Here is a 27,583-nt window from a genome sequence, read left to right as displayed (position 1 = left end):
GTGAGACCATGGGAACATAGTCTGAAAATCCAGTTATCCTGGGGCTTTGTCACCCTCATGTCCTAAAAAAAACAATCCCAGAGAGCTGTTATGGTGCCCTCAGCGTTTCACAGGGCACCACTAAACAGGCTGCCAAAGCTGGCCATAAAACTGCCCCAAAAATCAGGATACTGGGGTCTCGCTCATGCTCTTACCTGGTTGTTGTATGTTATGTTCAGGTTTTAATTGATGTGCGTTAGAGGGGTTAAGTGAGGTTGCTAAAAATATTTAATGGTTGGAAAAAAACATTTGACAGCTGGAATTGATGATCCCAAAGGTCTTTTCCAACCTTAACAATTCCACGATTCCATAAGACCATCTTCCACAGTGGATGGACCCTCTTGAAGAGACTCCACCCACCCACTCATCCCTTGGGCTGATGGGACTCAAAGTCTCACCCAAGTGTGAGACCCTCAAAGCATCAGTGGGACATCCCACCTGGCCAAAGAATCTGGAGGTTTCCAGCTTTTATGAGTCATTGTCAGCACAAAAGCAGCATCAGAAGGTTTTAGAGCACTGACATTCCTTCTTGAAGGCACTTGCTGGCAGTGCAGTGACTGTGCCATTTTTATGAACTCAGGCTGGGTTAGATCTGAATGCAAGATCACCAACTTTAGCACTTGGAACTGAGCTGAAAACATGAAGATCTGACCAACACCAGGAACCGGCAGCTGCTTGAAACCGCTGCACATCTTTGTGCCCAGTCTCGGCCAGTGACAAACACAAAAGGATGGACCAATCTTAGCTGAGGACAAAACATAATGAAACATCTCCATACCAAAGTAGTTACAGAGAGGTGGGTGACTAAATCCCATCCCTGATCTGGAGCTAAACCCGTGAGCAGGACACAATGGATTGCAAATAGACACACACACCTCTGCCAGCGAGTTACACAACCTTGCTCTCCTCCAGCTCCCCTGAACGGGCACATGGCCAGGGCTGGCTGCTGCTCACGTGGTCTGATGGCATCAGCAGGAAGGTGCTCGTTTGTTCCAGACAGTGAAAGTAGCAGAGCCTGGAAGTTTCCCACGCAGGAATGAGGCTGATCCACGTGACATCCCAAAATCCTCCTCCGCGCGCGTCATTGCAAGAGGTGCCACTAAATTTAGCCCTTAAAAATGAGCTTGCAAGCAGAGAGCACAGCTTTGACCAAAAACTGGGGGTTCACCAGGAGGGGTGTTCATCGCTGGGACACTTTCTCCCAGCCTTTCCTCCTTGGGGTGAAGTTTCCACCTTCTGCACCCCGGAGATGAGCTTGGATTGGGCGTGAGGAAAGCAGGATGAAGTGAGAAGGGAGGTTTCCTTTCCCTTCCCCTCGATGAATCCCACCATCAGTGACTTACAAGCTTCGTGTCAAGCATTAGATGCCAACATGACCTTCTGCAGCAGCTTGTTTGCCCTGGATGCTGAAGTCCTCTGGGATATGTGAAAATGGAGGGTCTGTGGTGCCGAGTGACCAGCGCTGGGTCAGCTTTGCACAGGGACAACCACTGTAATCACTTGATGACCCCACATTCCAGCATCCCAGGCACATGGTGGCAAGGTCCATGGAGAGCCTAAAGTCTGGACGGAGGAAAGAGGCAAAGAGACAGACAGACAGACAGACATTGTTACCCTGATGAAAGTCTGCTGGTGAAAGGCAGGGATGTGGCCTTTTTAGGATCAAGGCATCAAAAGCCAGGACACTTCAGAAGCCATAAGAACATCCCCAGTGCAGGCAGAAGGGAGGTGACAGCACAGGGCTCCCTCCAAGGGTGTTCCCATTCCCTGCCCTGTGACAGCCCCACCACTCCAGGCTCCTGACTCACTGGGACAGCTCAGGATGAGCAACCTCAGCACCCTCTCAACAGAACCCTATTCCTGCCTCCCAAACCAACAGAGGAGCTCTGGGGAGGCAAAATGGAAACTGCTGCTTGACTTCAATAAAGGCAAGGAGGTGATGGTCCACCCTCTCTCACCAATTTATCCCAAACCTATTGATTAAATAGTGCTCCAAACAGAGGATAACTCGCTCAGAAAGGCTGGCTGAGACCCCTGTGCAGCTGAAAGCAACTTGAGACCAACCAGCCCAAGCAGAGCATTTTGTTGTAGTTTTCTAAAATAATAAGACCAGGAGATGGGCAAAGTTCCCCTCTTCACCTCAGGCCAACTTGCTCCTCTGCAATTCCTAATACTGGAAAGGAGGTGGGGGAATAAGAAACCTCAGAAAATAAAACTTATTTGGCACTGCTGATTAAAACCAGTTTGTGCTTCCTTGTGAAAATCTGGGTTTGCTCAAGGTTTGGGCAGTTCTGGTCTCTTCCATCCACATAAGGTTTGTTTTAATGACCATGGAGTTATATGAATCTATTAATTTTGTTCCTGAAGGTTTCATAATAACAATGCCTGTTTTTTTCATGCAGCACTTTCCAGCCACGTGTCTGGAAATGCATTGCAAATGGGCAATTAGTGTCAGCCCCGTGCTGGAGATGGAGAGACTCGGGCGGGATCCAGGCAAGATAATTCCTAAATAGTAATGCCAAAATCAGGCAGTTCAGTTTGATCTTCAAACAACTGGAGCTGGAGCCTGAAAAAACTCTCAAAGACAACTCAGCCAGGACAAACACAAAGCATTTCATTGAGTGGAAGGGGAAGGGCTGGCATGGGAATGACCAACACTGGGCTCGATCACAGGGTGAGCCTGGCACGGCTCGTCCCGGGGTCAAGGAGTCACTGCTCATCTGCCCTCACAGGGATGCCTGGATGGGGCTCCTGAGCCACTGCTGATGGATGGAGCACCCAAAAGGAGCACCCAGGAGCCCCAGAGAAGCCCTGGAGGTGCTGCCAGGCACGTGGGCTGGGTGATGGGAGCCAGGCGGGAGGAGCCGCCGGCAGGTCCGGGACGAGGGAGTGGGGGAAGACCCGAGCCAGCCCCAGAGCCAAGGGGGGATTTCAGGATTTCACTGCTCTGCTGAGCCCCAGAAACCTGCCCAGAGATCATCCTGCAGGAGCAACACGTGGCTCCAATTCTCTGATGCCAGGCCTCGCTGCGCCGGCACCCCCATAAATCCCGGAGCCCTGACACCGAGCTTTTCATCAGAGCTGGAGCAGGAGGGGAGAGGGAGAGGAGGGAGGCTGGGCTGGGAGGAGATGGGTCTCGGCAGCAGGCACAGCTCCTCTTTCCTGCCCAATAATCCTCCCTGTGTTTCATCCACCAGCTGATAACATGTGGGTCCCATTTCCCCCCACCCTCCCCTCATCTGAGCGAGATGGCAGATACAGCCACGCTGCCATCTGAGCCGTGTGTGCAACTGCTCCTGATTAAAGAAGAGAAAACCCTCCTGATGGGAGGCTTGACAGGCTCGGGAGGGCTCCCCACACCAGCCCAGAGTGCCCTGGTGATGCTGGAGTTGGGCTCTGGTGACATCCCTGAGCTGATCCCCTCCTGCCTTCCAGGCTCCAGGACAGGTTCTCTCCTGGGATTCACTGGCACAGGGAAATTCCTGCCTTTTTATTGTTCTCCCAGTTCACTTTATCCACTGAAATAAATATTAAATGTATTAAGTCATTTCAGTGGTGTTAGGAACAAATTCATGCATTTTGAGATTTTTGGAGTGGCAGAGAGTATTTCATCCAAAATATCTTCCTGTGTGAAAACGCAGGAGTTTTGTTGGGCTTGTTTGTTTGTTTGTTTGTTTAAAAGAACAGAAACTGAAGCCAGAAAATCTGCAATTTGAAAATCAGAAGGGAGGGATTAATGAAGCAAAAATTCTCCCTCTTCCTTTCGGGGTGGGAATTAATAGGTGTTATTTGGGGCCTGATCAAGTGAAGTAACAGAGAAAGTATCAACTGAACTGGGGGTATTTCCAGCATCAGATATTTCTGCCTGATATTTTTGATACAAAAATGTAAAAAGCCCAAAATAGACCTTTCAGAAGATTTGTATTTCCTGAGAATTTCCATCCTACCTGTGCCAGGGGTGCTGCAGGCAGTGCCAACCCCCAGGCTCACACCAGGGAAAGTGTTGAAATCACATCACTGGAAATCAGCTGGAATTTTGAGGAGTGAGGGCAAAAGCAGGAGAGGCTCTTAGTCCTTGTGAGACTTTGAAGTTTCTCCTTCCTAAACAAACAGAGAAAAACAATTAATTCAGGGCAGAGCTCAGGACCAGTTTTGTCCTGAAATCCCCTCCCAGCACCATCAACACCATTTTCCTTCACACACTCATTTACTTCCAATTCACTGGAGAGGATGACAGGCTCAACTTCCAGCCTTTCTCTCCTGTGCCACCCATCAGGTCCTCCAGAGGTTTTCTCGTGGTTCAAGCTGCTTTGCTGCCCTTCCAGCTGTGGGATCAGCCTGAGGGGAGGGTGTTGCCTCCCATCCTCGTGCCAGGGCTCTGGGGCTCATCCTGCACCTTGGATGGGTGCCTGTGTTCCACCTCCTGGAGGAGCAGCCCCTGCCAAACCCTATGGTTTGGGATGGTCCTGCACCAAATCTCAGTCGATTCAGTGAGAGAGCAGCTCCTCTGAAGCTGCCACAGATCAAAGCTTATGAGAAGTGAAGAGCAAAGAAACGTTTAGAGGAGAAATACAAAGCAGAAAAGATATTGAGAAAGAGATGGTGAATGGCAAGAAGGGAGTTAATGAGAGCCAGAAACGCTAGTTGGAGAAATGTTGATTTTATTTAGCATTAATTGCAGGAAAGAGCCTATAAAGTGTGGTAAGAAATTATTAAGTACCACTATGCAATGCCAGCTTTGTGCCAGCCATCCCCACGAAACAGGTGTATTATTCCTAGTTCCCAAGGTATAAATAAATAATGGCTTTTCCACATCTTTTTTTATGATGGCATTTCATTATTTTTTACTGCCACATTGTTACAGCCCCAGTTCCTCCAGAGCAGGTTTGGGGATGGGGATCAGGGGGTGAGGGAACATGTGTGGCTGTGCAGGGATGTGTTTGGGGGCTGGCACGAGGGAGCCAGGGCTGAGGTGTCTCACCTGAAACCAGCTGGTGACCCAAGTCATCTTTCCTGAGGGAGGGATTGCCCTGGGACAGGAGGTTTTGGGGGATATCACCCCGCTCCAAGCACTGGTATCATCTCAGCCCAGTCAGGGACGCAGAGCTGGGGTTTCTATGACTCCTGTTTGCATGTCTTGAGATCAGAAAAGTAAAATAAAACCTGTATTCAGCCCACTTTTTGTTTTCTCCTCATGATCTGCCCATGTGCCCTCCCCAGCATTGTTCCATCTGACATTGTCCAAGTTAAGAACAAGGACAGATCCCATTTTTCCCGAGCAATGTTGATACCAGCATTTTTGGGCTTGTTTTTCTCGAGTCTCTCACTACTCAGAAGGAGGCTCAGAGGGGAGATAAGCACTGGATGCATTTTCCAAGCAACCTCTTGCTTCAGCTGAGGCCACCAAAGACGCCGGGGGAAGCAATGATTCCCTGGTAATGCCTCAGTCCAAGCTGTGACCTGGAACCGTGGGCTCTGCAAATATGCATAAATCTTCAGCTCCCATCCAAATCACTGCAAGGTTCAGTGAAAACAGCAGAGCTGCCAGTGAATCCAAGCTAAGCTTTAATCCAGCTCTGGGGTGATTTATGAGCTCAGGTGGAAACCAGGAAACCCGATGGCTTCGGCCCCAAACTGTGCTTGTTGGCTGCCCCAGCCCAGGGGTGGCTGCTGTGGTGCTGAAAAACTGGGACAACCAGGGCACAGATGGAATCAAACAGCACAAAACCACCCCAACAACCACGTCTGCAAACCTGGGTCACCTATCAAAATATTAGCACAGACAGCAGGAAACACAAAAAAAGAGGAAAGAGAACACCTCAGTCCCACAATCCAGTTTTCCAGGGAACAATGGGTGTCATCTCAGCAGGGAAAGATGTTCCTGTTGTTGGCAAAGTTCCCCCCAGCCAGAAGCAGGGATCATTATCTCTACAGAGCATTAACAAGGCCGTTCCCTCCCCTTTTTCTGCCCCTCATTATCCATCTATACTTTAGTTTGGAAAAAAATTAACCGCGATAACAATTAGCATAAGATCCCAGGTGACGTGACCAAGGAGACTTTTGACCAGCCTGGCTACCACCTCTGCATGTCCCCAGGAACCTCCAAATAACCATTCTCATTCCAGCTGGGAATTCTGAGTCTCTTTAATGAGTTTAGCTGAGAAATTGGTGGGCAAGGGAGGGGATTTCTGCACCACGACCCGCCCGTGCAGCCACGCGGAGCTGCTCAGCTCCGAGCCTGTTCCCAGCCCGGGGCTCACAGCTGCAACATCTGTATCCCATCCCCGTGCCAAGTTCCTCCTTTTTCCAACACTCCCGCTCCACGTGCATGTAAATCTCCAAAGGGAAACTCTGCCTCACGGGTTTGCCCACGGAGGTGACGCCGGGCAGTGGTTACAGCAACGCCCGCGACTCGGCCAGCCCAGACCCTCCAGGGCACTGGGAACCCACCAGCCCCGGCCCCCAGACTGCCCTGAGCTAATAAACCCCACCACAGACAGTTTACAACACCCCCCAGGTGTTTGGGTGACGAGGCATTGAGCAATGGGTCCCTTGGCCAGTGATTTTGGGGGACTGGAGAGGGTGATGCTGTGTGTGCCCAGGCTGGCTCAGCACAGCCAGGGCTGGAGCAAAGGGCATGTGCTGAGTCAGGACAGAGAGACCCAGAGAAATGGGGGTGCCAGGGGTGGGACAAACTGAATTTCTCCTTCCTGGCTGAACAGCACCAGAGTCACAAACTCTCCTCGCTACTCCCAAGTGTTCCAGTTACAGTTTTCTCCCATTTCTTTGTGCTGAGGGTGCACGACCACTGTCCCAACAGCAAAGCTGGAAAACCAAACCATTTCAGCTGGAAAAACCTTTAAGATCAAGTCCAAGCACCCAGCACTGCCAGGTGATCCAGCACTGCCAGGACCACCACTAAACCATATCCCCAAGTGCCACATCTACACACCTCTTAAATCCCTCCAGGGATGTTGATTCCACTGCTGCCCTGGGCAGCCTGTCCCAATCCTTGAATCTTGTACCTGGTACGGGGCTACCAAAGCCAATCTTGCAGCATTTGACACAGATTTTGAGTGTGTCACCACGTAAGGATCTAGGCAGATATCACCTAGAGCTGAAGGCAGGCTTTTCTTAAGTCTCCCATCCCTGCTGGGGACTGTGCCTGCCTTCAGGTGGGTGAGCTGGAGATGCTCAGGAAAACATCTCTGGTGCTGAATGGGTTTAATTCACCACAAAAGTAAAAAACTAATCACTTTAACTGTATCACATCAATTCTGCAGGCAGACAGGACCAAAGGCAGTCTCCTGATTTTTTATGGCTATTTCTCAGCCCTGAAAGGACAAGTGTGACCTGGACAAAGGAGTCACAGAAAAGCCTCCTGACCCCAGATCTCTCTGTTAAAGCCTAACATGTCTGTCCCAGTCCAATCAAGCTTCTTCTTGAGATGAATATTGTCAAAAAAATAATTCAGAGGGTTCATTCTTTCCTCTCTATCAGAGCAAACGCTGAGAGATTCCCAGCTCTCCTCACAGGAAAAAGCAAACCTGCACTGAAAGGGTTTCTGCAGGACCTGCCTTGTAAAAGAAACGAGATTAGTAACAAGCTTTTGCCTCTTTTTTTTTTTTTTTTTTTTTAATTTCAAGTGAAAGAAAGAGTGTGACAAGGAACTAGGAGTCTGTCTGCCATGGAATATTCCTGCACTACTCGGGGTTGTGGTTTATTTTACTAGTGGTGACTAGTTCAAGCCACATTTAGTCAATAAATATGAGATATGAGGTCACCCCGCCATCGAGCTGTTACCCTGTCTACATATTTCACAGCTGGGCAGTAACCTTTTAACTGGCGTCTACCTCGGTGGGGAGTCTCCATAAAAAAAGAGCCAGGATCCATTGGTCGTGGTGGGGGATCAGGGCCATTCCTGAGCAGCCTGAGTGGGAGAAAGGGAGAGTTCAGGGCTTTGCTTTTCCCTTCCTTTCCCTGGTTTCCGGTGGCACAGCATCCAGCCAGAGCTGGAGACTCCGAGCTGCCCCACAGGTAACAGGCAGTGAGGCAGCACATCCCACATCCCAAGGTTTGACAGTAAGTTTCCCCATCTTTCCTATAGAATTGGTTCAAAAGACAAATTTCCTCCGGTTTTCAAACCCATCAAGTCGAACATTTATTTCCTAGGGGTTAATTTCTCCTTTTTTACATAAACTTCTTTAAAAGGTTTTTTCCAAGTCTGTATCTTCTCCTTACTGCCTTTGCTTTGCTTTGGGATGAGGAGGACACTTCCCTGGTTTCTGAGCTGGTAACTAAGTCTGGCTAAGGTGGAGCATCCCTGAGTCCAACATCAAACCTTTCACCCCAGCAAACTTCCTGTGATGGTCCCAAGTGTAACTGGGAATAGATGGTGCAGCCCCAGCCCTGCCCCTGCCCTGATTTGAAATCTCCAAGGGTTCAAAGCAAGGAGATCTCAGGGTGTTTTTCCTGCAGCCCGACCTTCCAGTCCCTCCAAGGCCTCCAGAGATGGGGGCAGCCACCCATGAGCAAGTGCTGAACACGAGAAGGGACCTGGGTCAAATCACCTGGCCTGGCTCCAGGAAGGTGTTCAGGTCCCAAAACAGCACTGGGATGAATGGGTGGATTTGGTGGGAAGTGTCAGGGAAGACAAAGCAAACCCAGGAGTGAGAGGCCACGGCAGGGAACCAGCTGTGGGCCAGACTGTGCCCTGTTGCTTTCTGTCAGCTTTGCACCAGCTCTGCCCACCCTGCGGGTGTGCCAGGAGCTCAGCTGGCCTCGGCCTTCCCTGCCAGCCCCGGGACCTGCAGCCCTGGCAGCACAGCCAGGGCAGGGGAGATGGAGGGGAGATGGAAGGGAGATGGAGGGGAGATGGAGGGGAGATGGAGGGGAGATGGAGGGGAGATGGAAGGGAGATGGAGGGGAGATGGAGGGGAGATGACGGAGGGGAGACGGAGGGGAGATGGGAGATGGAAGGGAGATGGAGGGGAGATGGAAGGGAGAAGGAGGGGAGATGATGGAGGGGAGATGGCAGAGAGGAGGTGAAGCGGAGATGTGCCCTCCCTGCAGAGCGAGGTGCTCACAGTCCCTTCCCCACCCTGCCCCGTGTCCAAGGGGAGAGCCAGGGAAGCAGCAACCCAGAGCTGCTGGCAGGGCCGTGGCAGTGGCCGTGGTGAGGGCCTGGCTCCTGCCCTCTGGCACACTGGGAATATCCAGCCTGGCTCTCCCATCCCAACGTCACGGCTCAGCACCGGCAGACGCGGCTCCGGCGCCGGGAGACAGGGCTGACTCCTCCCAGCTCAGCTGGAGCCTCCAAAATCAGAACCTCTGCTGTCAGCTGCCTTTTATAGGGCTATAAAACCCCGAGTTCATGCACGAGCCTGTCAGACCTTGGCCGGCATCGGCCCCTGCCACCTCCATCCCACCTCCCCGGCTCCCACACACGTGTGGTCCCTGCTCCCTCCGCCTCCAGAACCACCACCTGAGGGCCAGGACCCCTCAGATGGACATGGAAAGATGGAATTGCAGCAATGCCAGCTCAGATGGACAAGCCTGAGCAAAACAGGTACGAGCAAGGCAACGAAACGCCCCTCATTTGGAGCCCCCCCATCCCAACGATGCTCCGCGGCAAAAAAACCACCCCTGCACCGTCAGCACGGGGCTGCAGCTGGACACCCACCCACCAAAGCCTCCCCACCACCACCTCCACCCCCCCTCAGCCCCTCGTGGCAGGATGGGAGCAGGGGGGTTGTGTCACACGCCACTATCAGACACCACTAATAACGGGGCCACTCGTAATGCTGGGCCTGGCGACAAGAACAACACGAACCAAGCCTGCACCCACCCACTGAGAGCCCAGCGTGTGTCACACTCCTCTGTGTCATGGCTGCAAAAATATCCCCGCTGACGGCCTCCCTTTTTTTTTTCCCCCCCCCCCACCCCTTTTCTTTTCGTATTTATTTATATTTTTGAAGGTCCGGCCCGGCCAGGTGGGAAAAGTTTGCATCAGAGCCGGAGCTGAGGCCGGTGACGGGTGTCTGCTTGGTTTACGTTAAACGGGAGGAAAAGGGAAAGAAAAAAAAAAAAAAAGGGAAAAAAGCAAGTTTGCAATTACATGTTCTCTGCTGAGAGGTGTGGCACTGGCACAGCCTGGGCTCGGCCCAAACCACACAGAGAGATGCTCAGGGAGGAGGGAAAAGCACAAACAGGGGCAGCTGCAGCCGAGATTTTATGGGAGAGAAGGGATTAGAAGCTCATTGACAGGCGCTAAAGAAGAATTTCGTCCTCCTGAGGGCTTCCCCTCCGTGTCAGTCACTGTGCCCAAAGCTGTGGGAGAAGTTGGCAGCCCTGGGTGACAGAGTTTGGTCCCTGTCTGGATCCAGGGGCACCTGCTCTGGGAGCTCAGGGTCCCGCTGCAGAGGGGCTGGCACTGGGGACCACCCTCACCAGCAGGTCCCCATCAGAGCCTAAAGCTGCATCAGCCTCATCTGGCCCAAACCAGCACCACACTGAGGTCCATCCCCTGCACAAACACTTCTCCTGCCCCTGCACTGCCTGCAATCCTTTTTTCTTTCAAGAAATAGCAGCGTTGAGGTGATATTTAAATCACCAATACAGAGTTAGCTTCTGAGCTAAGGCATCCCCAAACAGGGCAACTGGGAGAGAGGCTTATTTGCACAACAGCCAAGAGCAAACAAGTCAAATAATGGGTCAAATCACAGGCATAAGGGGAATTTTGCCACTGGAGAATCAGGGCTGAAGGAATCAGCAGGCTGGGAAAAAACTGAAGTGCGGTGGGGAGAAAAAAACTTCTTGGTAAAATAAAGGATTAATCCCTCTATGTTTGCCATGTTTTACCTTCCAAAAATCACTTTAAATTTACAATTTAAAAGGCCAATTGCATTTGAACAGGACCCTCTTCACTCTGGAGATGAGTTGGAGCACAGCAATGGAGGTGTGTGCAGCTGGGGAGGCTTCATCCCTATTCCCTAAAAATTCCTTGCCCTTCTGGGGCAAATTGTTCCTTCCTAAACCAGCACTGAGTGGCTTTGTGTTTCTAGAATGTTGTATATAATTGTCTTTCATAAACCTTCCTAGAATTAGTCACCCATTTTTTCGTCTTTTCCTTCTGCACAAGTTTCTAGATTCCCAGAAAATTTGGACTTCCTCCCTTCCTTCATCTCATTCCTCAGCCATTTGGGCTTCACACCATCACACCATCATTCCCACAAACACGGATGGCCCAGGTACAAGAATGTCCTTTCCTCTGCTGATGTAGAAAACACACTTGAAATTAATGGCTGAAACAGTCCCACCTCAAATTATCATATTTTGCTGCGTTGGGTTTTGAGGTTTGCTTGGGTTTCTTTAATCAGACAAAGGCAGAGCCACACAACAACCACCCAAAAGCACTTCAGGGATGTTGGAGCACTCGTGTCACTGCGTGGGATGTGCCAAGCCACAGGAGGTGTGATATGGCCACAGCTCCACTCCCTGTGGAAACCCATCCCTGAACCCTCTGGAGCTGTGGCTGGAGCCCAGCCCCACCAGAACACTTCAGTTCTCAAAGTCAACATGACTTTGTCTTGCCCAACGAGGCGTAAAACATCACGAGCTGGACAGTTTTGTCCCTGCCATCACTTCAGTCTAATTTAGTCCTGCAGAAAAGTAGGTTTGGAGCTATTTTTGATTCTTTTTCCAGGATGGGAAAAGGATAATAACAATCCAATGGGAGGCCCTGAGCTTAAAACCTCTCCCTTAATTTTTTCCCCTCCTCGCTTTCCTCCACAACATCAGGCTGAGACACCAAATCCAGTTGCTGGCCCAACGCTCTGCTGCTGCAGGGCAGGAAAAAGCCAATGTGGTGCCTCCAGTTGCCATGTTGTGGCTTTTGGGAGGCTCAGCAGCAGAGCTAATTTGGTGCTGTTTCCTGTTTTTCTGTAGAGATAGAAGGAGAGAGGGAAATGCAGCTGATCTGAGCTGCCTGAGCTCCTGGAAGGCTCCGTGGAACACGCCCAGAGCCCCAGTTCAAGCTCAGGGTTAATACCAAGCCCAAAGCAGTTTGTCTACTGTTAACAGCTGCACTGGGTGATCTTAGAGGTCTTTTCCAACCCTTAATGATCCTGGGATTCTACTCTGAGGCAACAGATGCACAAACCACCAACTGGAAGCCAAGGGATGGGGTTTGATGTGATTCCTTGGCAGCAATTTGGTTCTGCAGCACCAACCACATGTGATGGGCCAGCTCGGAGCTTCAGGAGCCTCTTCACTGCTCAGGGGTCATCACTGATGTCTCTCAGCTCAGAAACCACTGACCCTGCAAGCCTTGAGCCTGACCCATGAGCATTAACTGCATCATTATCCTCCATTTACCTACGTAAATTCCTCAAAGCCAAACACACGCAAACTCAGGTGTGTGCATAAATATAAATATGTGTGTACATACACACACTACACACATTCACATTAAAAATATATAGAGCATACACATATGCTGAATGCACTGAAAGGAGAGTGATTTCCAGGGCACTGCCATATTTTAAGGAGACAACTATTGCCAGCACCACTCGCCTGGCCCTGTGCTGAGCCACAGAGCCGTGCCCAGCTCCTCAGGCTGGCACCACAAGAATCACACCAGAGTCAGCCACAGCAATTCTCCAGCCCCCAAGCCCCCTGAATCAAGGAAAAGCCTCTTACAAACAAGCACCTTTGGGGGATTGTGCCTAAAGGGCCTCTCTGAAACACCCACCCCCCTCCCCTCACCCAGCGCATCTGTGCAAACAAACCCGAGCCCCTTCTAGCACAGGGGCTGGGCCTGAGCCCGGGCAGGGCAGGCTGGGCACACCCCAGCCCTGCTGAGAACATCTGCTGTCCCCCTCAGGAACAGCCCAGCCCAGCACGTGCCGGTTCCTGACGGGAATGGCGATGGATGGATCCTAAAGACGCATTTCATCGTCTGCGCCGGGGAAGGGTTTCACCACCCATCACCAGCACAACACCCACCCTCTCAGATGATGTGATGCTGCAGCCAGGGACTTCAAAAAGGACAGGATTATGGTCTAATTGGATTTCTGGTCTCAATTAGGGCAGAAGGGAAACCAACTGCGAGGCTGACAAGGGAAAGCTCCAACCATCTGGAACAACAAGTGGGTCATTTATAATGCACTCACCCAGGAGCGAGCCAGGAGGATAAAAACCTTCCTCTCGAGGGGAGCAGGACTCACCTGCTCCTAACTGAGCCCAGGGACAGCTCAGATCAGTAAGGCTGGAATATATCCCAATGTCACCTCGCTTTCCCACAGCATCATGGGATGGGGACAGGGACAATACCTGGAGGAGGGGGTTCAGCAGGTGAGCTCTGCCTCCTTCCTCCTCCTGAGCACGGGCTGGGCTGAGGGACACAGGCAGCGTGGAGGGGGCAGCACCCCGGCAGTCACTGGAGAAACCTTGGGAAACTGGAATGGGTCTCACCTTGAAATCAAACAGAGATTAGGGTCCAACAAGCAGCTAAAGCAGAGTAATGGCCTGGGCCACATGTTGCAGATCAGGTGCCATGTGAGGCTAATTACTGCAGCCCAAAGGTTAGAATGGCTGCTCAAGCTTTTCCACATGGGCTCCAGGAGCTGGCCCTGGAAGCACCAAAAAATAAAGGATTGAGACAGTGCAGAGGCACCAGCAGCTGCTGGGACCTTGTTGTTGGCCAGTGCTGCTGCTGGGCTGTGCAGCTTGGGCAGGGGTGAGCCAGGCACCACACTGGTGTGGCCCTGCCATCCCACACCTCCCCAGCACCATCCACCAAAGGATCCCAGAGACAGTCAGACCAAAGCCAGGCTCATTCCTTTGTGCTAAGCAAGGCAGTGCTGGCAGCAACCCCAGCTGCTGCATGCTCAGGGCACGAGTCCCCATCCCTCCTCCCTCCCCTCCTGGTGCAGGAGACGGGATGAGATGAGGCTGGGACACGTCCCAGACCACCCAGTTAACTGGCACTGGGCTGTGCCGACCCAAACACTGGTGAGGCATCACCAGCTCTGCACCAACAGCAACAGGCTCCCCTAGAGCTGCTAAAAAAACCCCAACAGCAACCTACAGCTATCCAAACCCCTGCTCCAGGGGAATAAACCCCAGGAATGGCCACACTGCATGTGCTGAGTGTCCCTGCACTGGTTGCTGGCCCATGGCCAGTGTCCACCCCTGGCTCCCGGGACCCCCACGACAGCCAGGCTGGAGCATCAGCCCCACTCAGACTCTCCAGGATGAGCTCTCCAAACACAAAAGCATCCTCTGCACCCCCTCAGCAACCTTTGGCAGCTCTTTCTTCCCAGCTCTCCCAAGTGTGTCGTGCCTGAAGCCAGGGGACCAGCCCGTTTGTTCTTCCCACAGGAGGACCCTCTGGGAGCCTGGTGCTCCCTGTGCCAGCACTGCCTTCCCCTCTGCCAGGGCAGGAGGTTTGCACAACATTTTCCTTCAGGGTTCCAGGTTACATGGTTTAAGTGGATCTTGCCAGCTGATATAAAGTTTGGCACGTTCACACACCCACAGGGCAACCTCCTGCTTTGTGAAGAGGCCACAAACACAGCAACCCCCACAGCTCCACATGATCCCACTCCTACCTTGGCACCACAAAAGGGTCCAAAGGGAGGGAATAGAAATCCCATCAACCTTTGGGGTGAGAGACTTCTCCAACACCCCACACACTGCATCAATGCAATGGAAAAATGCACAATGCACCTTTTTTTCCCCTAAAAAAAAAGCCTGTTTCTGGCTGAGCCCCTCCCCAGCATCCTCAGAGCCCCTGGGCTGTGGCAGCAGGAGCAGCCTGGCCGTGGCACGTTGAGCAACCAGCTCTTATTTATGCCACAGGTTGTGAGGAGTGGCCGCAGCCACCGAGGAACTCCCGGCAATTCCCACCCCTGGCAGACACAGGTTTTCAGCACCGGCTATTTTTGCTGCCCACAAGTATTTTCATTCCTCTGGGTCAAGCTCAGGGCTGCAAATGCAGCAGCTGGAGGCTGAGTGGGTGCGAGCAGCTCCTGCTGCATCCCAGTCCGAGGGCCGCTCTCGCTGCCGTGGGATTATTGCCTGGCCCCTTTCCACAGGGGCTTCCAAGCTGGTTTCTCCTTTCTGCTGAGCAATCTAGAATTTGACTTTCCTCTGCTCTGTGTTCCCCTCGGCCACGGACGTGGGGATGAGGGTCCAGCATGTTCTCAGTGCTGCTGCTCAAGAAGGGCTGGAAGGAAGCCTTGGGATTTGGAGTGCACCAGGAGCAGGATTGGGAAATGAGCCCTCAGTGGTCACCAGCACTCTCTCCTATGCTGAGGCAAAAAAATTAAAGGAAATCTCACCAGAGATGGCACAAATAGCAAACAGAGTGGAAAGAACAAATGCTTAGGGGAAAAAATAGACCAAACCACAAGAGCTGCAAAGCAAAGCGGTTACAGAAAATGGATGCAGCTCGAGCGTGTGATTCAGAGTCTCGTCTGAGTGTCAGAGGTTCAACACTATTGCCTCCAATTTAAATCATTTTTAAAAGAAGTGCAAAAGCGAGGTGATGAAAGGGCCCCAACGCTGTTCCCTGGTCGGAAAAACACAGCCCAGTTGTGCACTGTGGTGCAGTTTTGCATTTTGGCGAGACAGCGCACGCGGGGCCGCGCTGGAGCCACGCTGGTCACAGCCACTGGTGAGCTGAGGAGGGGGAAAACGCTTCTGCCTTTGAGGAGGATGCTGTGGGAACATCACCCGGAGGAAGGGAGCACAGCTGCTCCTGGGGGAGGCTGAGGGGACCATCACACCCAGGAGTGCCCGCTCGGACAGCGCGCGGGGGAAACCAGACCTGTGCTGGTCACCTCTTCCTGCCATGGGATGGTTGGGGTTGGAAGGAACCATCAAAAAATCATCTAATCCAGCCCACCCTGGGCAGGGACACCTTCCACTAGACCTGGTTGTTCCAAGCCCTGCCCAACCTGGCCTTGGACACTTCCAGGATGGGGTAGCCACAGCTTCTCTGGGCAGCCTGTGCCAGTGTCTGTCACCCTCCTGATAAAACATCTCTTCCCATCCAAATCAAATCATAACCACCCTCCTCTCCCCACTCCCGCTTTGGAGAGGTGCTCAAGGACATTGGAAGTGCTCACAAGTGGACAGGTACAGGCAGGGAGTTCCCATTCCAGCATGGAGATCTGCAGCTGAGGAGCCCAGAGCACACCCAGGCAGGGCACCCACACACAATTCCAGGGGCTGGGAACAGCCCCTGCACTGCTGGGAAGGCCTTTGCACTCTCATGTAAACAAAAAAAAAGAGAGAGGAGAGAAGAAACAAACCTAACTTTTCCTGCATTATTCATGCACCCCGTGTTTCATGCACCAAGCTGGGCTTGATAACCCCACCTGAGCTCAGATCACCCTGTCCCTGACTGCATCTCAGCATGAGCTGTTATTATCATCCATCTCCTCTGCAACCCAGGCCAGAGACTTTCACTGCTGGATCAAAACACAAACTTGTGGTTCAGCCTGCCAAAAACTCCTACATGGATGTTCCCCCTGTATTTTAAAGGCGAGAAATGCACAATAAACACCCTGTCATTACAGCAGCCTCGTGCATTTGGGGCGTCTGTGTCTGTGTTGGGCTTGCACTGAAAGATAAGTTTAACAATTGTGTGATTTCTTCTTCTTTTTTTTTTTTTTTGACTCCCCTCCTGCTTATGCAGTGAGTTACTAATATCCTGATTGGAACCAGATTTGCATGAATTAGAAGTCGAAATTGGAGCAGCGACTGCTGTGCAGAGGATGTAAAGGGAATAAAATGAATGGGGTATTAACCTTCAACCACTGAATATTAATCAGTGTTTCACAAAAAAGAAAATACAGAGGCTGCCACACTAAATATTTTTAGCATTTATTGACGGGCTTGATTTCCTCCCTCTTTTAGACCTTTTGCTTCCAATCACGGACCATAAAAAATCAGAGGGAAGATGGGGAGGGCTAAAGAGGGGGAGGGGGCGACAAAAAACCCAAAGATCATCCATTTTCTTGAATATGCTGGATGATATTTGTGAGTTATGCAACACAGAAACCCAGCTAACAAACAGAGCTCCTAATCCCACGAGCGCTCGGTTCAAAGGCTCAGCTCTCCCAGTCCCAAAGCAAACAGAAACCGACCCTGGAGAACAGCAGAGCCCTCGGAAATGAAGGCACCAGAAAGAAATAAACTTCCCAAAAGCCAAACTTCCCGTGCGCTGAAAGGTGAAATGCAGCTGAAAATCAGCCCAATAAAAGAATCGGCTCGTTAAGGGAATATCTGGATTTCTTTCTGCCCACCGTGCTCCGGTGCAGTTCATAAAACAACGTCGTGGAAAAGGAACTAGGAAAGCTTGGATGAGCGTCCCTGGAAGTGGTGACATCTCCACCCCACTGGAGACACTTTGCTGTAGGAGAAGCAGCCGGAGGAGGGTTGGTGTTGCATCCCCAGCTCCTGGGGGGACTCAGCTCCCCAGTGCCCACAGAACAGTGGTTAAACTGGGGTTTTCATTGGGGTTAGCCATGGACACGGCTCTCCCTGGGATATCAGGGGGTGCTGGGGTGGGGTGGGCCGGGGGAAGGGTGGGCAGGTGGGTGGGATGGCTGTTCAGAGCTCCAGGGAAGGTCAGGGTTCATCAGGAGCCCCCCACCCCCAGCACCAACAGCCGGCACTGAAACCACAGGGAACTGTGTTGGCCCAACCGTGGCACCCCAGAGCTTTCTCACAAACAATGTCTAAAGTAACAAAAAAACCACCACACAAGTGGAAAACTACAGAACCTCTTCTTTTGCCATTTCTCCCCTGCAAAATTTGGCACCGGGGGATTTTCAAGCCAGATGTCCTTTGCAACCTCCTTTGGGCAGAGACAATTCCCTCCTTCCCTCCCAAGCACTGCTGCCCTTCTCCCCAGTACACCTTTGCAAACCAGAATTCATTTCTTTTCATTAACTTCTTATCAAGTTACCTGGATTTGTTTCAATGCTTAGAATGTATTAGAGAGTGGGGGGGAAGAGAAAGAGAGAGAGAGAGAGAGAGAGAGAGAGAGAAAACAGTGGTAGGTTTTCAGGAAATAGCAAGTTCTTTTTCACTGAGATAGAAATCATTTGGCAGGCCACAGTGAAATACTTCTGGGTTCCAGAAGAAAGCAAGGGGGGAAAAAGCAAGCAAGGAAAGGGAAGATGCTAATGAACTGCAGAGGAGAGAAAAATAAAGCTTGAAAGAAAATGAAAACAAACGAATGAAAATGAAACTCGCTGTTGGTCAGACATCCGCACCCAGCTGATCCGAGGAGTCACCAGAGAGGGACCCTCCTTTCCTGGGGAATGGTTAAGGGTAGGTGGCGTTAAAGGCCCAGAAATAACAGCATTTAGACCATTTCTGCAAAAAAGAGAAAGCCCCATAGGTACCAGGTCAGCAAAAGTTTTAGGGACGTGCCTTCGGAAGACAAGAGCCCGGCAGGTCCCTGTGTGGGTGTGAGCAGCAACAAACCTGCCCAGCTCAGGGAATCCTGGAACATCCCAGGCTGGAAGGGACACACGAGGCTCATGGAAATCCATCTCCTGGCCCTGCACATGCGGAAGTGCTTCCCTTTTCCATGGCAGTGACCCTGGTGAGCTGGGCCAGACTCCTTCCTTCGGTGCCCTAAAACCTCCCACCAAACCCCAGCGGGTTTGTTGGGCCCCTGTCCCTGTGCTGCTGTGCAGAGCAGCACCACGAGGGGCTGGCTCTGACTCCACTGGGGATCAGCTGCCACCAGGCCCACCTGGAACAGGGTAAATCCCAAAGTGTGCTGGTAAATCCCACAGTCACCTCCCAGTGCAGCCCTGCGGGAGCAGCCCTTGGCTGATGGGCATTTTCCAGCCCTGAGTAGCAAAGCTGAGTTATTCCACACTCTCAGGCCTTTGGGGCTCTTCAGCTTCTTTCCCGGGGAGGAAAGGGGGATTCTTTTTGCTGTTTCTTTCTTTGCATTTTCCTGGACTGGAGGCTGCATTCTAATTACTCTGCATTTACAGGCTGCAGGGTGGAAACCGATCCCTCCTCTAACCTTTATCATCTGTTTCTTATCTTCAGAGCTGCTCAGTCCCCTTAACTCTTAGTGCACAGGGAGACATTTGAAAGCCCCTCTGCTCTGAGCAGAGCCACAGTGGATGGGCAGGAGGGCGAGGCAGCAGCCCCAGCCCATATGGGTGGGAGAAAAGTGCCTTGACAAGGCACTTTTCTCCCACCCCCATTCCTGCTCAGACACTGTCCCCAGGAGATGGATAGGAAGACACTGGATGGGGCTCTGAGTGACCTGGTCTAGCTGAAGATGTCCCTGTTCATTGCAGGAGGGTTGGACTGTATGGGCTGTGTGACTCTTCCAACCCAAACTGCTCTGTGATTCCATGACTCCACACTGGCTGCTGTGTCCACCCCCAAAGGTGCAACAGCACCTCAGCCTTAAGGGGAACTGCTTCCCACTGCCAGAGGGCAGGGTTAGATGAGATATTAGGAAGAAATTCTCCCCTGTGAGGGTGGGGAGGCCCTGGTACAGGTTGCCCAGAGAAGCTGTGGCTGCCCCATCCCTGGAAGTGTCCAAGGCCAGGTTGGACAGGGCTTGGAGCAACCTGGGCTGGTGGAAGGTGTCCCTGCCCATGGCAGGGGGTGGAACTGGGTGATCTTTAGGGTCCCTTCCAAGCCAACCCACTCTCTAATTCTGATTTATCCCCTCTCAGCACCTCAATACCAAGCAGGCAGTGGTGGGACAGTGCCATGCTCCTCAAAAGCCCCAGGAATGTTTCTGGATGGTGGAGTGGTGAACACACAGTGGTTGTTAACACCATCTATCAGACAGGCTGTGAATTAAACTCTGCCCTGCCCAGCCTTTGCACCAGAAGCTACAGCAGCACACGAAGAACAAGCACAAAGCCTGTGGAGGGGCTTGGTCAGCTCAGCCTGAGCTGCTGACACTGCTCCAGCCACAGCCAGCAGTGGCACTTCCAGGGCAGACTGGCAGCTGGCGAGTGCTTCTGCAGAGCTAAAATTCTACTCACATGTTTAGACCCTAAATAAGCCCAAAAGATGTGCCTGCAGAGCCCCTGCCTGTGCAGCAAGTGTCCTGGGCAGGCTGTGGTGTGTGCAGCCCCTCGGAGCCGCGGGGTCACCGTGGGTTGCTGTAAAAACGCTTTTTCCCCTTGCACGTTTTAAATCTGTCAGGGTTGATTTCCATCACAGGCTCCTAATGCAAAACGTCCTGGGGACTCCCTGGGTGAGGAGCAGGGCTCATCCCGAGCTGCTCCTCCTGCAACGGGAGGGGAGGGACCTCCTCTGAAGTGCTCCCGGTGATTCATGTCCGAGTCCTTCCCGTCCCCTTTCCCTGGGCTGAGTGACCTCTGCTCCTCTGCACTGCCCTGCCAGAGCCAGGGGACATGGAGTGACCTTCCCAAACCCCAGGGGGAGGAGGGAAACTGCCCTGCCCAGCCTGTGGCAGCGAGGGGACCCAGTCCTTCCAGTCTTACACCAGAACTGGATTGGATTTGAACTAATGGGAACACAACCAGCCTCAGCCTTACAAATACTCTTGTTTCTTTTTCAGCTGGTGGGATCTATAGGATCTTTTTCATCACTAAGTTCAAGGAGTTCCATCAGTGATTATGATGAAATGATCTCCGTGCTGCATCTCTGAGACTAGAAAAGTGCCAGCTGGATATTTTTTAAATTATTTTAGTTTCTCTTTCTTCTTTTTTTCTTTTTTTTTTTTTTTTGAGCTGCCTGTATTGCTTTTTAACCATTATCCCCTTGCACGTGGTTCAGCCTTCCACAAAAACAAAACAAAACAAAAAATCCCTAGGTGTGAGAAGATTAAAGTTTTCAAGATCTGGACATTTTCAAATCAGAACCACATGTTGGAAATAAATGGGGCTGGCAGACGGCCACCAGTTGGAAAAGCCAAGAGCTGTTGCATTAAAAGGATCCCCCGAAAGCCTGAGGGGAACAAGAACATCAGCAGTTCCCTCCCTCTCTCTCAGGGACAGGACCAGGACAATTCCAAGGGGTTCCTCATTCACCTCCACAGCCTGTGCTGTCTCCTTCCCACAGGAATGTCATAACCATTTGTGAGCCAGCCCTTGTGATCTCTGGGTGCACACACTGTCCATCCATCCCCAGCATTTCAGTCTCCTCTGAGAAGACCTCAAAGCCCAACCTCTCCTCCTTCCTGCATGGATCAGCTCAGCTCCCACCAGGATCTCCAGGGGAACTGCAAGGACAAAAGCTACAAAAGCCCCAGTCTGACCCAAATTCCTCAGAGAAACAAGATACCACCTGCACAGGACAAGGGAATGGCCAGAGCCTTCCCTGCTCCCACCAACAACAAACAGGGACATCAAGAAGAAGAAGCAACCAAAGCCAAAGAGCAGCATTTCCAGATTCAAGCCTCCTGGCTCAGCCAGGGAGCTGCAAATTGTCAGGAGGAGATGGCTACAAGTTGCTGCTGCTCCCCTTCCAAGCTTCCTTCTGCCTGTGATATCATTGTCCTCATGGAATCCTCAGGGAATGGTTTGGCTCAGAAGGGACCCCCCAGACCATCTCATTCCCGGGTGTTCACCAGGACTCAGAGCAGCTCATCTCCCAGCCCAGGCCCAGACCACAGAGCCACACACATGACCAAACCAAACCTCGAGTCCAGTCCTCAGTTTAGGACAAAAATGCATCATCCCAGCAGCACAACTCCTGCACAGCCCCGGGCACCTGGAGCTATCCCAAATGTTGCTGGCTGAGAGCTGAGCAGATCCCAGAGCAAGGGCAATGCCCACCCAAGAGGGTCCATCCCGGCTGGGATGGAGCTGCAGACTGCAAGGACACCCAAACCAACCAAGTTTCCTCCTGCAGGACAAGGCAGATGCATTTCCATCCCAAGAAGAGAACCAAGCACCCCACCACTCCATTTTCTTACCTCTGGCATTGTCCTGGTCATTAGCAGGAGAACCACCTTGGACTTCGGGGTTTGGGGGCCTAATTGGTGAGGAGAAAAAAAGAATCAACATAATTACCTGTCCATGATGGTCAGAACCTTCTTTACATGGAATAATATTCTTCATCCTACATTTGTTTATGGGGTCTTTAACTCTTCCCTTTTTAGGGGGGGGGGGTTTATGAAATCTATTTTATTAGGGGAAAAAGATTTGAGTGTATTAGGCAAAGTGCCAGTAGCCATGGCAACCTCGGATTTTTCCATCTTCATTACAAGTTCAAGTAAAACCTTCATATAAAATCTAAATGAAAGGGTACATTATAAGTCCATTTTGAAATGTTTGCCTGGAAGTAAAACTTTGGACTGCATCCTTTTTTTCTCCGCTGAACATTCTGGTTCTACGCGGAACACATTTTTCAAGTCAGATTTTTGTTTTCTTTCAAATTTTATTCCGTTTGCTCATACAGGGTGGGTCGTCTGGTGGTTAGAGCAAGGCATCAAGGCAACTGGTTTCCAGTCTCAGTCTGTTCCTGATCGCTCAGGGAGCGTTCCCAATTTTATCCAGGTGATTGGGGCAGCTCTAAAAATCATTTGGGTTTTTTTTTCCCCCCTCCTTACCAATATAACAGTAATGATAATTACTGCCTGAGGTAGCACCAGGATTAGCATTGCACCACTCATTAGCATTGATGAAGAAGCCACTCCCCAGGGGAGCAGCTCATCTCTTCCACTGCCTTTTCTCCTGGATCTGGAAGCCAGGCTGAAAGGTTAAGGAGAGGTAGCACTTAGAGAATGGCATGAATTGTCTGTTTTCTTTCCAAAGACTTGATTAGGAAACCTGAAATTACACTGCCTGCTGTAAATACTGACACAGTGTTGTTCCAGGAGGTAACTCAACATGCTTAGACAATCCTTCAGTGACACCTGAGTGGATTAATTCTTGCACTGTGTCATCTTAAAGTGCTCTGGTTTCATCCTGTCTTGGGAGGAGGCAAATTCTGCAGCTGCCTTTCATTTCTGGGCACCATCTCACCCGGGGCCAGAAAGCCACGACTGCAGCAATGACTTCCTTCCCAGCCAGTCCCCTCCAGCACATGGAGCTGAGCAGCTCCTCTGAGGCTCAACCAGGAGAAATCTCCTCTCCAGCCTCTGCCCTGTCCGTGCAACCCAGACCTGTGGAGCACCTGGCACTGGGTTTTTCCCTGGGAAACATCCTGGGACCTTGTCCATGGCCTGGTCTCCAGGTTTTACAGGAACACCCAGGCTGATGGGCTGCAGGGCAGGAGAATTTGTACAAAAGCTTTGTCCCAATCCCCTCATATTCCAGCCCATGTCTGGGGGTCTTTAATGGCCAGGGCTGGTTTGGGCTGAACCCCTGTGCTGTGCCTGCAGTGAAGTGTCTGTGCTTGGGCTGAGGGCGAGTCAAACTGGCATTTCAGGGCTTTGTCCTGGCTCCGAGGGCACAACTCCCACCTGCTCCTCCTCTGAACAGCACCCATCTCCTCCAAGGGGGTTTGTCAGAGCAGTTGTGCATCACATGGGGAGCAGCATCTGCCTGTGGTGGGGCACCTTTCCCATCAGAGAGCTCAGGAGGCTGGAGCAGGGATGTCACAGAGGGGAGCAGGAGGCCTGCTTTGCTCCCTGAGCTGGCACACCCATCCTGGCTAGGCAGGGACAGGGCACAGCCCAGCCTGCAGAGCCCTTCATCCTTCCTAATGATGCTGGAAAAGCCCTTCCACATCTGCCTTTAGACTGAAAGGAGACCCTGCTCCTGTTGGATCCGATTTCCCTCCTGCTCTGTTCCAGTTCAAACCCCAACCTGCTGCCTCCTGGCCGAGCACGTCTGGGGAGGGCAGAGGGGGCTCTTTCTTTTTTTTGATCCATCCTTCCTTCCGCTCCTCACAATCAATTAGTGGGCAAAGACTTCCGAAAAGCTCCTTCCTCCCTAACCTTTCGCAGCCTGTTGCGATAATGACTCTGGAGAGCTCGACCCGGGCCCTTGCCAGGGGTTTGTTCCCTTCCCGGGGCAGCAGAAGGTGACCTTCATCCCTCCCTCCTCTTCCTTCCCTACCCCTGCAGCTCACAGGCTCTCGGGGAGGAGGAGGAGGGCTTGGAGCTGCCTCACTCCCAGCAGATAGAGTTTCTCTCCAGTGTCATTTTCCTAATCAAAAGCCAGAGGGTGGTTCTAGAGATAACAGAGACCCCGGGAGGTGGAGGGGGGCTGCCCTTCCAAGCAGTGATTATGGTTATGCATACCTTGAATCAAGACATCAAGAGTTGGAGGGGGGAAAAGGGCTTTCTGGTTTTAATTTGTAATTTCTTGCTGGCTCTCTCTCAGAAACCAAACTCCAAGCTGCTGCAGCTTCCCCCCAAAAACACAACTTACAACTGAAGCAACTTACTTTGCCAGCAGAAGTGGGGTTTTTGGGTCCCCCCGTGACACAAACATATAGGTAGGATGGACCAGCAGCAGTTTTCCCTGGCACCTGCAGCTGCTTTCCCACCCCTGGGGATGGTGCATTGTGGGCTTTTCAAGAAACACACAGTGCAAAATCATCCCTGCTCCCCAGGGCAGAGAGAAAGGAGAGGAAGGACCACGGATACGTCCTGGGACAAACACATCCCACTCAGCATTTCCACAAGACCTTCCCCCCAGCCCTACAACTCTCCCCAAACCTGACACGTGCCTCTCCCTGTGCAGCACCTCCAGAAGGCCACAGGTGACACTGCAGTGGTCACTGACTCACACCCCTGTCCCCAGAGAGGAAGTTTTCCAGCCAAATTTCCCCCCTGTCACCAGCTGGATAACTGAGGGAGCCGCCCCCGCCACCACAGTGCTGCCCACGGGGCACCTGCTCGTGGGGAGAGGCAGCAAAGGCAGACAAAGAGCTGCCAAACCCCATGGGTGGGACCCTGCAGCCCCCAGAACACCCTCCAGCAGCCACAGGGACCTGACACAGCCCAGCTGCAGCCACGGAGTTCCTTCTCCAGGCGCAAAGTGACTCCTGGGGGAACAAAAAAAGGGCGTTTTTTTTAAGTTCCTGCCAAACTCAGATGGCACAGGAGAAGTTTTCCTCCCCAGCCACCTGTGTGTCAGCTCCTCCAGGGCTCAGCATCCCCCTGCTTGCCCCCAGAGCTCCCCAACCCTGCTCAGTGCCCACCACCCCAACTGTGTAACCATGACCAGCTCTCAGCCCCTCACGGCGTAATCAAAACCATCCCGGCCCATCCCGGGGAGCAACTGGAACCACTTTGAGGCGAGAAGCCCATTACTGAGTTATAAACCTCTCCCATCCTCCACGGGAGCCTTTCACAGAAAAATAATAACTCCAACCCATGTGGTGAGGAGGGAGAGAATATGGTGTCTCCAGGTAACAAATATTTGCTTCTCTCGCCCTTGTTCCAGCCATAAAATGGATTTATTAAAAAAAGAAAAAAAATCCAGAATTTGATTTCGTTTGAATTAAACTTGAGGGTGCCCCCCCTGCTCCCCACTGAGCTTTGTTTAATATGTTCGAAGCTGTGAAGTCTCAGCTGAGTGTGTAGGATACAGAAGGTAAGGCTTGAATAGCCCAGCTCTGCTGGCATCAGTGGATTAGCACTGATTTAAATTAAATAAAAGCTGGGGATGTGATGGGTAAGTGCAGGCAGAGAGTCAACAGGAGCATGTGGGCAGATGTCCTGATCCCCTGTCCACCAAAACTCAGAGCTCCCAGTGCCCCTCAGTGCATTCCCATCAGCTCTGCCCAGCAAGGGTAAGAGGAATAACTAAACTTTTGAGCCACTACCATGCAACTAAGTAGATTTTTCCTCGTCATCTATAGTCTGAAAAAAAAAAAAAAAAAAAAGGACCAATTTTTGTCCTTAGAGCTTTTCTCCCCTTGGTGCAGAGGGGAAGCTCTCACCTGCCCTCTGGAAGTGGGAGCCGAGCAGAGCCATGCCCAGGCCAGGGTGACGATGCCACACTCCAGGTGGAGGCTGCCTGCCCTCCTTGGATTCTCAGAAAACCCCTGCAATTTGCAAAATTCCACATTTTGCTTCCCCATTTACTCTGCTTGAACTGGCCCCCACCAGCCTCTCACCCCTTTTCCCCCTTTGGAGGGACAGGATTCCTTTTGAAGGGACAGGATTCCTTTTGAAGGGACAGGATTCCTTTTGAAGGGACAGGATTCCCTTTGAGGGATGAGATTCCCTTTCACATAACCAAATGGGTTAAAGATCAGAATTTTTAACCACAGCTAGTCATTAACTAACCCATGATGGATCCATGCAGGGTCATGGATGTGCCTGAGACTGAGATAACTGCTCAGGAAAACTCCACCAATTAGGACAAAAAATCCATCACCACATGGTCCTTTAGGACCATCTCTGTTCTGCTGCCTCCGCCATGAAATCTCATCTCTGGCCACTAGAAGCAGAAGAGAAAGCCAAGAGACAAGCAGAGGACACAGTTCCTCCTGCTCTGCCCCTTCCTTGGCCCAAAATCTAATAAAGATGATTAAATTACATGTCTTTTCCTCCCGGTGCAATCCCCGCACACCGCCCGGGCATTGGAGCTCAGGAAATCAGGCACGACAACTTCCCTCGTGAAACCTAAGAAGGCAGAGCAGGGGTCTGGAGAGACAGGCCCTGCACCACTGGGCTGCTCTAATTAAGAAATCACCCCGCTGAGCAGAACCAAATCTAAATAAAATAGAGAAAGGAACTCGGTTCAGAAACGCTGCCCCCCGCCCGCCAGCCCAGCCCAGGCACGGGGAGTTTTCCTCCTCTGCTCCCTCTTGGAGGGTGAGGGAGGCTCACACAGAGCCCTGTGTGTGCTTGGGGTGGCCAACTTCCAAAGGAAAAATACACCAGCCGTGGATGGCAACAGGCTGCTGGGTTTGGGGATTTTTTTTTTTTTTAATTGGTGATTTGAATTTTTTTTTTTTTTTTTTGGCTTGCTCTTTGCTAAGGAGGGGGGAAACCAAACCCCCCGTGATGGTTAGATTGTTGGGATGGCTGGTCCAAACTGGTCTGGGACAGAAAACTGGAGGTTGGGTTACACTTCCCACTGGCCTAGAAAAGTTTCTGTCTTTCATGGAAAAATGTTGAAAAAAAATGAACATTAAAGCTAAAAAAACCCCAAACATTAAAACTAAAAAAAAAAAAATTAAAAAAAAATAAAAAAAATTAAAATTTAAAAAAATAGAATTTAAAAAAAGAAAAAATATTTAAGCCCAAAGTCTCAGTTGAGTTGCTCATTCACATTTCTTCTTAGAGAATTTCCTTATGTTCCCATTCAGATTCCCCACCAACCACCATCCCCACCTTCCACCACCATCCCACCAGTCTCCCAGTCTGGAGCAGAGATCCAACCATCACCTGCTGCCTGTCCAGGTGTCCTTCAGCCCCACTCTTGTCCCCATCACCCCACTCCCCACGGTTCTCTCCCCCTTTCCAGGTCAGAGTAGGTGTCCCACCACCCTCTCCAGCTCCTCACAGCCACGGATTTCACCAGCACAGAGTCACCAAGTGAGTGGCTCGTTAAGAGCTCAGGAAGATTTACAGCCACACACAGAGGAGCTCAGACACTCCTGG

The 27,583-nt window shown here is 51.6% G+C and overlaps 1 long non-coding RNA gene across 1 annotated transcript; it reads right to left on the bottom strand.

Moving 5' to 3' along the window:
* Window positions 1-339: 339 nt before the first annotated feature.
* LOC127475708 (uncharacterized) lies at window positions 340-22,137 on the bottom strand. The gene is made up of 4 exons (XR_007906300.1): window positions 21,989-22,137; window positions 5,021-5,175; window positions 3,987-4,140; window positions 340-1,602 (listed from the first exon to the last, which is right to left on the bottom strand). It is a non-coding gene; the product is annotated as an uncharacterized LOC127475708 (long non-coding RNA).
* Between the last annotated feature and the right edge of the window lie 5,446 nt (window positions 22,138-27,583).

The sequence above is a fragment of the Manacus candei genome, unplaced genomic scaffold (genome assembly GCF_025592945.1).
Source record: "Manacus candei isolate 608988 ecotype Guabito, Panama unplaced genomic scaffold, ASM2559294v1 h1tg000047l, whole genome shotgun sequence".
Lineage (NCBI taxonomy): Eukaryota > Metazoa > Chordata > Aves > Passeriformes > Pipridae > Manacus > Manacus candei.
This window is presented reverse-complemented; position numbering and strand designations above follow the sequence as displayed.